At 35.6% G+C, this 10,475-nt stretch overlaps 1 long non-coding RNA gene across 1 annotated transcript; it reads right to left on the reverse strand.

Annotated features, from left to right (window-relative positions):
• Positions 1-450: 450 nt before the first annotated feature.
• Positions 451-6,325, reverse strand: LOC134261845 (uncharacterized). The gene is made up of 3 exons (XR_009990904.1): positions 6,305-6,325; positions 5,922-5,998; positions 451-613 (listed from the first exon to the last, which is right to left on the reverse strand). It is a non-coding gene; the product is annotated as an uncharacterized LOC134261845 (long non-coding RNA).
• Positions 6,326-10,475: the final 4,150 nt, after the last annotated feature.

Consider the following 10,475-nt stretch of genomic DNA (forward strand, 5'->3'; position numbering starts at 1 on the left):
AGACAGCCGAGCGTCTGGTTGAAACTTTAGACCTAGTGCAATTTTGGTCGAGTTATTTTTTGTGTCTTCGAAAAGGTTTTTTTATGCTTTACGTTATTATTCATTTATTAATTCATGCAAAGGACATTAGGTAGCGCAGGAATTCTGGGAATGTATCACAGAGAAATTTGCCTGACGTATACGTTTGTACAGATTTCATTACGAATTTCCTCTATTTAAACACGTTAGTCTATTGAGCTCGCTTCGCAACACTCGCTGCGCTGGCTTTTGAAAATTAATTCAAATGCTGTAATGTCATTAAAAATAATATTTTTGGTAATGTTGTCACAGATCTTTTGTCAGAAATAAAGAGATGTTTTAAAATATATTTACAATATTTATTACATTTTTACATCAATATTTTTTCTTTATTTTGTTTGATCTAATAAAAGTTAAAAGTTCATGTTATTTCACTGTGTGCTACTAAGGATGGCGCTGTGGCCCGTAATGGCGGCACTTCCGTAGGATGGCGCTGTGGCCCGTAATGGCGGCACTGCCTCGTCTGGTCCTTCCTGACTGAATATATACTAGGACCCCTCCTTCGAACTTTTACAACTACTAGGACTACTAGGATCTTAGGATCTATTGAATGTTTAAAATAAAAACATATTGTAATTGTTTGTTAAATTATGTACATATACTTCATATACAATACTTAATATGCATATTTTCCTATACATATTTTTACTCGTACTTTGTACTCAAGATATATATACACTTTAGACATGCCTATTTTACGAAGAATATATATTGCAAGTGTTCACCTTACTACTGTACAAACACATATTACATGTACAATGCTACTGACGCATTGTTACTACTTTGAACACACTTCGAGTACAATATTACTACTTACTTACTACAATCCTTACGACGCATCATTACTACTGAATATAAGTATATTATATACACAATTCAACAATATGTTTACTTCAAACAACTTTACCAAAAAATGTACTGCGGCGAAGTAACTTGGCAGAATTTGCAGATATACGTTTACTTAAAATAAACATTAAACTGAAATACTCTTACCTCAGAAGTGAGTAGGATTTCTGGTACATATGAAGATAAATAACAATGAAAGACGTGGTGTAATCTGGCAAAGGAACAACGGGTCCTTCTATGGTGCCTGCTACGCCCAAACTGACCAGCACGAGCTATTTAAAAACCTCACCCGTCCAGTGAGTTTAAACTTCTATATATAGTACTATGGGCAAACGTGTGGGATTTAAAATACTAATTACAAGGGTAAAATACTATGAAACACAGTTTGGACATTAAATGTGACAATCCTCCCCCCTTAAAGAAGTACGAACTACTTTCAAACAATACATTTACGGGACAAACTTTCATACTCACTCACATACATACTAATACAAACAACAATGAAATAAATATCGCTTTTAAAAACAAAATTTATTTACAATACTCTGAGAATGTCTATTTTTTGTATCTCTCCAACTGGCAAAATAATCACAAACGCCTTAAATAGTCTGCGCCGACGTTTTCCTTTCCTCGTAAGGAGACGATGCGGAACCTGTAAGGTTGCAACTTTAACGACCATCGCATAAGTCTCGAATTAAGAAGTTTTGAACTATTGAGGTACGTCAATGGCTGGTGATCCGTTTCTAGGATGAATTCCCGGCCATACAAATACTTGTGAAACTTCTCTACAGCCCATACTATGGCCAAACATTCCTGTTCTATAGTGGAAAAGTTTTCTTCAGCTTTGCTAAGCTTCCTGCTGATATACGATATCGGTTGCTTTTGACCTGTAATTTCCTGGAGTAGGACTGCACCAAGTCCTCGGTCTGAAGCATCAGTCTGCACTATAAACACTTTTGACAAATCTGGAAGCTTCAAAATTGGAGAAGATGTAAGTGTTTTCTTCAAATTTTGGAAGGCAATCTCTTGTGACTCGGTCCACTGTAACTTGTTTGGAGAATACTTCCTTGTTAGGTCTGTAAGAGGTAGTGAAATGTGCGCACAGTTGGGAATGAATTTGCGGTAAAAATTCACTAACCCGAGAAATGACCGTAACTGTTTCTTTGTCTCTGGTCGATGCGCTTCTTCGACTGCTCTCACTTTATCTGGATGTGGCTGTATCATCTCCTCTCCAACAATGTGTCCCAAACACTCTAACTTACTGTAAGCTATGGCACATTTGGTTGGTTTTGCAGTCAAGTTGGACTCTCTAAGCCTCTGGAGAACGTTTGTGAGAACTTCAAGATGATCCTCAAAAGTCATAGAATATATCAAGATGTCATCAATAAAGCTGTTTACATTTGGTATATCTCGCAGAACAACGCGCATTAATCTACAGAATGTTGCAGGCGCTGTGACAAGTCCAAATGGCATTCTTGTAAATTGAAATAATCCAAGTGGTGTTTGGAATGCAGTTTTGGGTCGCGATTCCAAAGTAAGAGGCACTTACCAATAGCCTTTTGAAAGGTCTAGCCGTGAAAAGTACATATGTCCAGCTAACTTGGCAAACATTGCATCAATGTCTGGCATTGGTTCAGCATCAAAGATTGTGATAGGATTCAACGAACGGAAATCAACGCAGAACCGGTAAGTACCGTCTTTTTTTGTAACCAACACAATGGGCGATGAATACGGACTCTCTGAAGGTTCAATAACTCCCAATTTAAGCATTTGTCTTACCTCTTCCTTTACTGTTTCCGTCATGGAATAAGGAACTTGTCTGGGAAGTTGTACCAATCGATCTCCTGGATTTCATCATTAGTGGACTCAGCATCGGATAGGATGTTGCAGTCAAGCGTCAAACACTGGTTCTGTTCACGTTCTACGTAATGCTTCAGTAGATTGATGTGAAAGGTCTTAATCTTTCCATTCATTTCGATCTGATAATCTACCTTGTTGACTTATTTCCGGATGACAAATGGTCCCTTCCACTGCATCAGCAATTTGTTACTATCTGTTGGCAGCAACACGAGAACTTTTTCTCCTTCCTTCAATGTACGACTTCTGGCCTTTCTATCATAAACTTTCTAATACCTCTTTGATGATTCTTCAAGTGTGTGATGTGCTAGTTCGCACGTGGATTCCAAACGGTCTATTAGGACCAAAACATACTGATACGTGGTCTTTTTTTTCAGGATCTTTGATTTCCTTGGTCCAGAGTTCCTTTAGAATTGTCATTGGCCCTCTCACAGGTCGATTATATACCAAATAAAACGGGGAGAATCCCAGGCTTTCTTGGGGGACATCTCTATAGGCAAATAGTAATGCAGGGAGGTATTTATCCCAATCTTTAGGACGGTCAACACATATTCTTTTCAACATCTGCTTCAGGGTACAATTGAAGCGCTCAACTAAACCATTACACATGGGATGGTATGGCGTCGTAGTCAGTTGCTTCATTGAGATGAGTCTGCTTACTTCCTTCATAAGAGCTGACGTAAACTGGCTACCCATGTCTGTGAGCATATCTTGTGGAACACCTATTCGGGAGAAAATCTCAACCAATGCTTCGGCGACGCGCTCTGTGTCAATTCCTGGTAATGCAATCGCTTCTGGATATCTGGAGGCGTAATCCACGAGCGTCAAAATGAACCCATTTCCTTTGTCAGTCGGTGGATGCAAAGGACCAACAATATCCACTGCTACCCTTCTGAACGGAACATCTATCAGGGGCATCTCAGACAATGGCGCCTTGGATACTCGTCCTTTCGGCAACGTGCGTTGACATATATCGAAAGAACGGCAGAATCTCTTAATCTCAGATTTCATCCCTGGCCAATAAAATTCGGTCTGGATTCTGTGTATAGTCCTATTCGTAGCTAAGTGTCCTGACATGATACATTCATGAGCTAACCTCATAACAGTCTCTCTGTATTTGGATGGAACAACTAGCTGACTGTACGTTTTGTCTCCTTTGTATTCTCTGTACATTAAACCATCTCTGGAAAACCATGAAACCTTGCCATCTCGGGAAATCTTCCGCTCCTTTACATTCTCTCGGACAATAGATAGAGTTGAGTCACCCTCTTGCTCCTTGCGAATGTCCTCTGGTTGAATAGTGTCAACTACAATCTCTGGAACCTTAAGTTGCGGGTATGGTCTTGCCTTATCCCTTCTTTGTTGTCTTGTTTCTACGTCGATTACTGCTTGCCATTCTGGGTTTGGATCATACGGCTTTCTTGCATCACTTACTTCACCAATGATGAGGTCAAATACTGGAATGTCCATGCACCAGACTTCATAATTACTTGTCAAATATAGAGAATCGATATCTATGCGTGCAACAGGGAAAACTCTTTCGGTACTATCAGCAAGAATACAAGTGACGTGTTCTCCAGTAAACTGGTCATCTTGTACTAAACTCTTTCTTACCACAATGTTCTTGCAGCCTGTGTCTCGCAGTAGTGTGACTGGACGTCCATTAACATATCCTGCTGACAATGGTAACTGCTGACTTTTGTTGTGACAAGCTGAACTAAGAATCATAGACTCTTTAGTATGACTTACCCAGGAATCAATTGATGGGTTACTGGTAACTATCAAAGCACTACAGTTGACTATACCTGATTTCTTGTTATCGTCTGAACTCTCAAGAACAGCTCCGGAAAACTTACCCTTACCTTTAGTTGGACAATTGGGTGCTATGTGTCCTTTCTTATCACATATGTAGCACTTACGCTCCGATAATGCTACGAACACTTTTGACTTTTCTGGGAGCTGGGGTTTATGTGTGTCCTTACCTTTTGCTGATTCAACTGCTGGTTGCTTCTTCAAAGGTGTTTGGCACAGATGTGAAACATTTGAATTTCTAGACTCGGAAAACTGATCAGCAAGTTTACACAACTCATCTGCTGTTTTCGGTACATTTTGTCTCAAAAATGTTGTTAATTCCAGATTGCAAACGTGTAGAATTTGGTCTCGCAAAATCAGATCAAACAAGCCATCTACTGTCTTTGGTATCTTGGACATCTCAATCCATCTTGTCAAATATGATCCTAATCTTACCGTAAACTGCGTAAACGTTTCACCTGGCTCTGGTCTACTAGATCTGAACTTCCTCTTTAACCCATCTTCCGTCATCTCGTATCTATGAAGAAGAGCTGACTTCAGTTCATCGTAATCTTGGGCTTTTGCTGAAGACATCAATGCATATACATCTAAAGCTCTACCGCGTAACAAAGCACTAAGACTTGTGGCCCACGTTTTCTTGTCCTAATTTTGAGATATCGCATACCTCTCAAAACGACGAAGATAACTGTCAATTTCATCATGCCTTTCATCAAACAGTGGAATTTTCGGCATTTTCGCTTTGATCTGCAAATCCTTATCTACATTCTTACCTGTATCATTTTTCATCATCATATCAAGCTCATGCTTATGTTCTAATTCTTTCAATTTCAACTGCCGATCTAACCTCTCCAGTTCTAAATTATGTGCTCTATCCTCTTTCTCTTTCTGTCTTAAAGCCACTCTTTCATCTCTCAACCTATCCTGCTGCTCTTTCACATAATCTTTCAAATCTTGATCAGTATACCCTAAGTCTTTTCCTGCAGCTATGATTTCGCTTAAACTTTCCGATGACATTCTGAATGAAATTGTGGTGACAATTAAGTTTCATATACTTTAACTAACCGACAGACACTGTGACTTTTGACCTTCACTATAAGCACAGACACTGTGACCTTTGACCTTCACTACAACTCTAACCAAACAGTTTGTATACTAATACTTCACTACAACCACTAACTACTCACTGACTACTAAAAGTATACATTACTTATACAAACTGACGTGCGAGCTTGGGCGACACAGTACCAATCTAAATAGGGACAATTAAATAAAATTGACTTTACCGTTTCTAGTCTGTTAGCTTCACACAACCAGAATCTTCAACTCACGTCTAAGGTACGCCTTTACTTTTCAAAGATTCACTTCTGGATCCTAGTTACCAAAAAGAACCGCCAAATTTCTTCTCCTACAATGTGTATAAAAAGTCGTAAAACTTGTACAGAATGAAAATACAAAAGATATTCACAAAATTGTTTAAATTCTAAATAATCTTATAATTTGATATTTAAAGAAAATGAAATAGAATATTTATGTCTGACAAATTTCTGTGTTACATTACTTTATCCCACTTCTGACACCAATGTCACAGATCTTTTGTCAGAAATAAGGAGATGTTTTAAAATATATTTACAATTTTTATTACATTTTTACATCAATATTTTTTCTTTATTTTGTTTGATATAATAAAAGTTAAAAGTCCATGTTATTTCACTGTGTGCTGCTAAGGATGGCGATGTGACCTGTAATGGCGGCACTTCCTTAGGATGGCACTGTAGCCCGTAATGGCGGCACTGCCTCGTCTGGTCCTTCCTGACTGAACATGTACTAGGATCTCTCCTTCGAACTTTTACAACTATACTAGGATCTATTGAATGTTTAAAATAAAAACATATTGTAATTGTTTGTTTAATTATGTACAGTACCCGCATCGTTATTCTTTACAATATACATGATACGATAGGATACACGCACTATACGATAGGATACACGCACGATACGATAGGATACACGCACGATAGGACAGGATACACGCACGATAGGATAAACGCAAAACACGATAAACGCAAAACACGATACACGCAAAACACGATAAACGCAAAACACGATAGACCTGATAAACGATCTTCACGATAGGATAAACGCAAAACCTGACAGGATTGTTTCAAAATGCGGAACGTTTTCTGACAAGACGAAAAGATTATTTTGTTTATATATTGTTACTGCAATATTTTAATTTAAATACTTGCAGAGCTTCAAATCTAGCCTATAAATTACATTTAATTCTAATAATAATAAAAATTGAGATTTCCGTGGTAATTTTACAAAAGTTATTTATTTATATAAACAAAAATTTGACAGTGATTAAATGGATTATTATGAAATGGAGACTTTATTTTTTTTTTAATTTCTTATCAAGGGTGTGAATTTACGATTATTTTGTTAATGTCCAAAATTCTCATCTTAAGGTTGAAATATGAATCATTTTATTATGGATATTTTAGCAAACATGTAATTGTTGCACAAAAATCCCTTACATGATTATGTACCGTTTCTCACGGGTACTGTTATAAATATTTGAAACTCTATAAATAGATTTATTATTTATGAAAAAAAAAATTAATTTTCTTTCTAATAAATTTATCTACAAGTACCAAGTTTTTCACGGAAGAAATTAACGCAATGAATTAAATATTTGTATTTAATGTCTAAAGCTTACAATCTGCGATGTATCAAAAAATCGAAATTGAATATCAATATCTTAGGAAAAAAAAACAAGTAGAAGACCAGCCGACTGAAAGGTTGAAAGAAAACGGCTTTAACAAAATTAATAAATTTAACATGATCTATCAAGAATTAAACAGTTCAAGAAAATTAATTTTCTGAATAGAAATCTAAGTAATTGCTAAAAAAATGGCGCTCTGCATTAACACATGTAAACGGTGTCAACAGAATATGAATCTGCTACAACTGCACATGTATACATTTACGCTAAGCTCTGACTTATGTACATGTAAACATTTTAATATATGATACTTAAAATCTCGTATTTATTAACGAACATTGAATGGTTAAATCATTTTTTCTTTTCAATACAAAACAGAAAAATTAATTAACAAATATTAAAAGAGTGAAATGCGACATTTCCGACTAAATAATTATAAATCATCGCTATTAAACTTTGTGTGTACTGTTTCTTATAATAACAAAAATAGGTTTAATTCGGCAAATGAATTATTAAACCTGAAAAATCATTTTAGACTTACACGGTAATCTCATATGAGGCATATTTGAAGGGCGAGATGTTGAAAGTCCGTAACCAATTTAAAATTAGATAAACAAGATCTAACCAAATAGCCAAATATAATATTGAATTCTTAAATAAAGTTATATACGTATGGAATGAATTCAATTTATACTATAAATTAATTCAGTGTATTTACTCGTCTTGCACGGTCACGGCGGAATCAGACGACTTCTTTTGTTTTATTTTAATAGTAAGATACCGTAAAAAAATAATTCTAGCTAATTTTCATAGTTTAGAATGTTAGAACTATTTCATTCATTTCTACGATCAATGAATTTGTTTCCTAGAATTAATTTTGTCCGTATTACGTAGAAAACCCGATGAACCGAACGTGCGTGTACCATAAGTGCAGTATTTTTTTTTTTAAGTTTATTAAAAGACTTATTTACATAAACATTATGGATTGATTGATTGATTGCATATTGTTTAACGTCCCTCTCGAGAATTTTTCACTCATATGGAGACGTCACCGTATGCCGGTGAAGGGCTTCAAATTTTGACCTTTACTCGGCACTCAGGGCCATTGAGCAGGGAGGGATCTTTATCGTGCCAACGCCTGCCGCTGACACGGGGCCTCGGTTTTTAAGGTCTCATCCGAAGGACCCGCAACTTTCACTTCAAAGTGCCGAGCGCATGGCGAAGGAACAGTTGCTACCAATTTTTACGACTAGGTCAGTCGCGGCCGAGATACGAACTCACGACCTCCCGATCACGGAGCGAGCGCTTTACCGACTGAGCTACCGTGAACGGTCATAAACATAATGGAAACAACGTACGAGATGAAATAAATCAGCTGATTGAGTTCAGGGACTTCATTTCATTAAATTGATTTATTTGAATTATTATTTAACATTCAAGCAATGAGATGATTTTTTAATCCATAAATTGTACAATTATTAAATATAGTTTGAATTAAATCTTTGATAAGTTTGTTCAAACAAGTTAGGTAGTATTCGAGGTTACTTATTGACCTCAGGTGAGAAATCAGTACAGGTAATGTTGACGGTTAATGTTCACACACACGGGCCGAGGTGTCAGTTAGGGGAGAAGGGGGAGGGGGATGGATGACCGCACAGGAAGACAGTGTGCTAATTAGAGGGCTACACATACGTGTCATTTTTCTGGTAAGGAAAGGTCTTCGATTTATTTTGATTTTTGACATCCCGATGGATTATATTTTCAGTTTATTTCCACGCCGAAAAGGTAAGCTGTTAAAAAACATCATGTTTTTCCCTGTATATATTATTTTTATGTTATCTAATGCCAGATAAAATTAATGAAAAACTTCTATTCTATAGTAACAGCTATGGTGTGATAAATTTGGTAGAATATTTTCATGCATTATATTTAATAATTTTGATATTTTAAAATTAAATTTAGACATATATCAAGGAATTTATAATTAGCTATAAAAAATTTAAAATTTGAACGTATACGGTCAAAATCGTCTGTAAAATTATTTGGATCAATGTTTTATTATTTTTGTAAAATCAAGACTTTTAATAAATCTGCATACATGCAGATCAGAGGCGTAAACATATTACTAATATTATCAGACGATAAACAAGGAAAAACAGAATATTGCGTAAAAAAAAGATACATATCAATATCCTGCTTATTATTTATTTATTTGCTTTTTGTGTACGCAAACATCGTAGCTTACCAAAAATCTTTCTCCGGTAACTCTAATTCATTTAAGATAATCATATTAATAGTATTTAATTTTGACAAAACAAATCATACAATTCGATAAATTATTTTTAAAAAAGACAAGGTGATCGATCTACTTATAATTTCATTTCCAAAAAATGGAGTTACTGTTTAAATTTTGACAATCACTCTCTGCTTAGCCGTGATATAATTATTTTATTTATTTTTAATTTGTTTATTAATGAATCAATTTATTCATTCATGAAATACGCTATTACTTTCTTAAATCTTTCTACGCTTTAATATTTCTTATATTGATGAAAAAGAAAGGGATAAAACTTTATTTTCTCTTTTTCGGTTGGATTAATCTTATTTTTATTAACAAAACGAAAAAGAAACTCGGAATTGCTCAGTAGTTTCTTTCAACAGTAAAGATAAAAAGCGAGGGTTTCCGAATATACACGATAAACGCAAAACACGATACACGATAGAACCTGATAAACGATCTACACGATAAACGCAAAACACGATAAACGGAAAACACGATAGAAAACGCAAAACCTGATAAACGGAAAACACGATACGATAGGATACGATAGGATACACGCACGATACGATAGGATACACGCACGATACGATAGGTTACACGCACGATAGAACACGATAGAATTGTAAAGAATAACGATGCGGGTACTGTACATATACTTCATATACAATACTTAATATGCATATTTTCCTATACATATTTTTACTCGTACTTTGTAATCAAGATATATATACACTTTAGACATGCCTATTTTACGAAGAATATATATTGCAAGTGTTCACCTTACTACTGTACAAACACATATTACATGTACAATGCTACTGACGCATTGTTACTACTTTGAACACACTTCGAGTACAATATTACTACTTACTTACTACA

The sequence above is a fragment of the Saccostrea cucullata genome, unplaced genomic scaffold (genome assembly GCF_032062105.1).
Source record: "Saccostrea cucullata isolate Sc308-1 unplaced genomic scaffold, CSIRO_AGI_Scuc_v1 ctg17063, whole genome shotgun sequence".
NCBI lineage: Eukaryota > Metazoa > Mollusca > Bivalvia > Ostreida > Ostreidae > Saccostrea > Saccostrea cuccullata.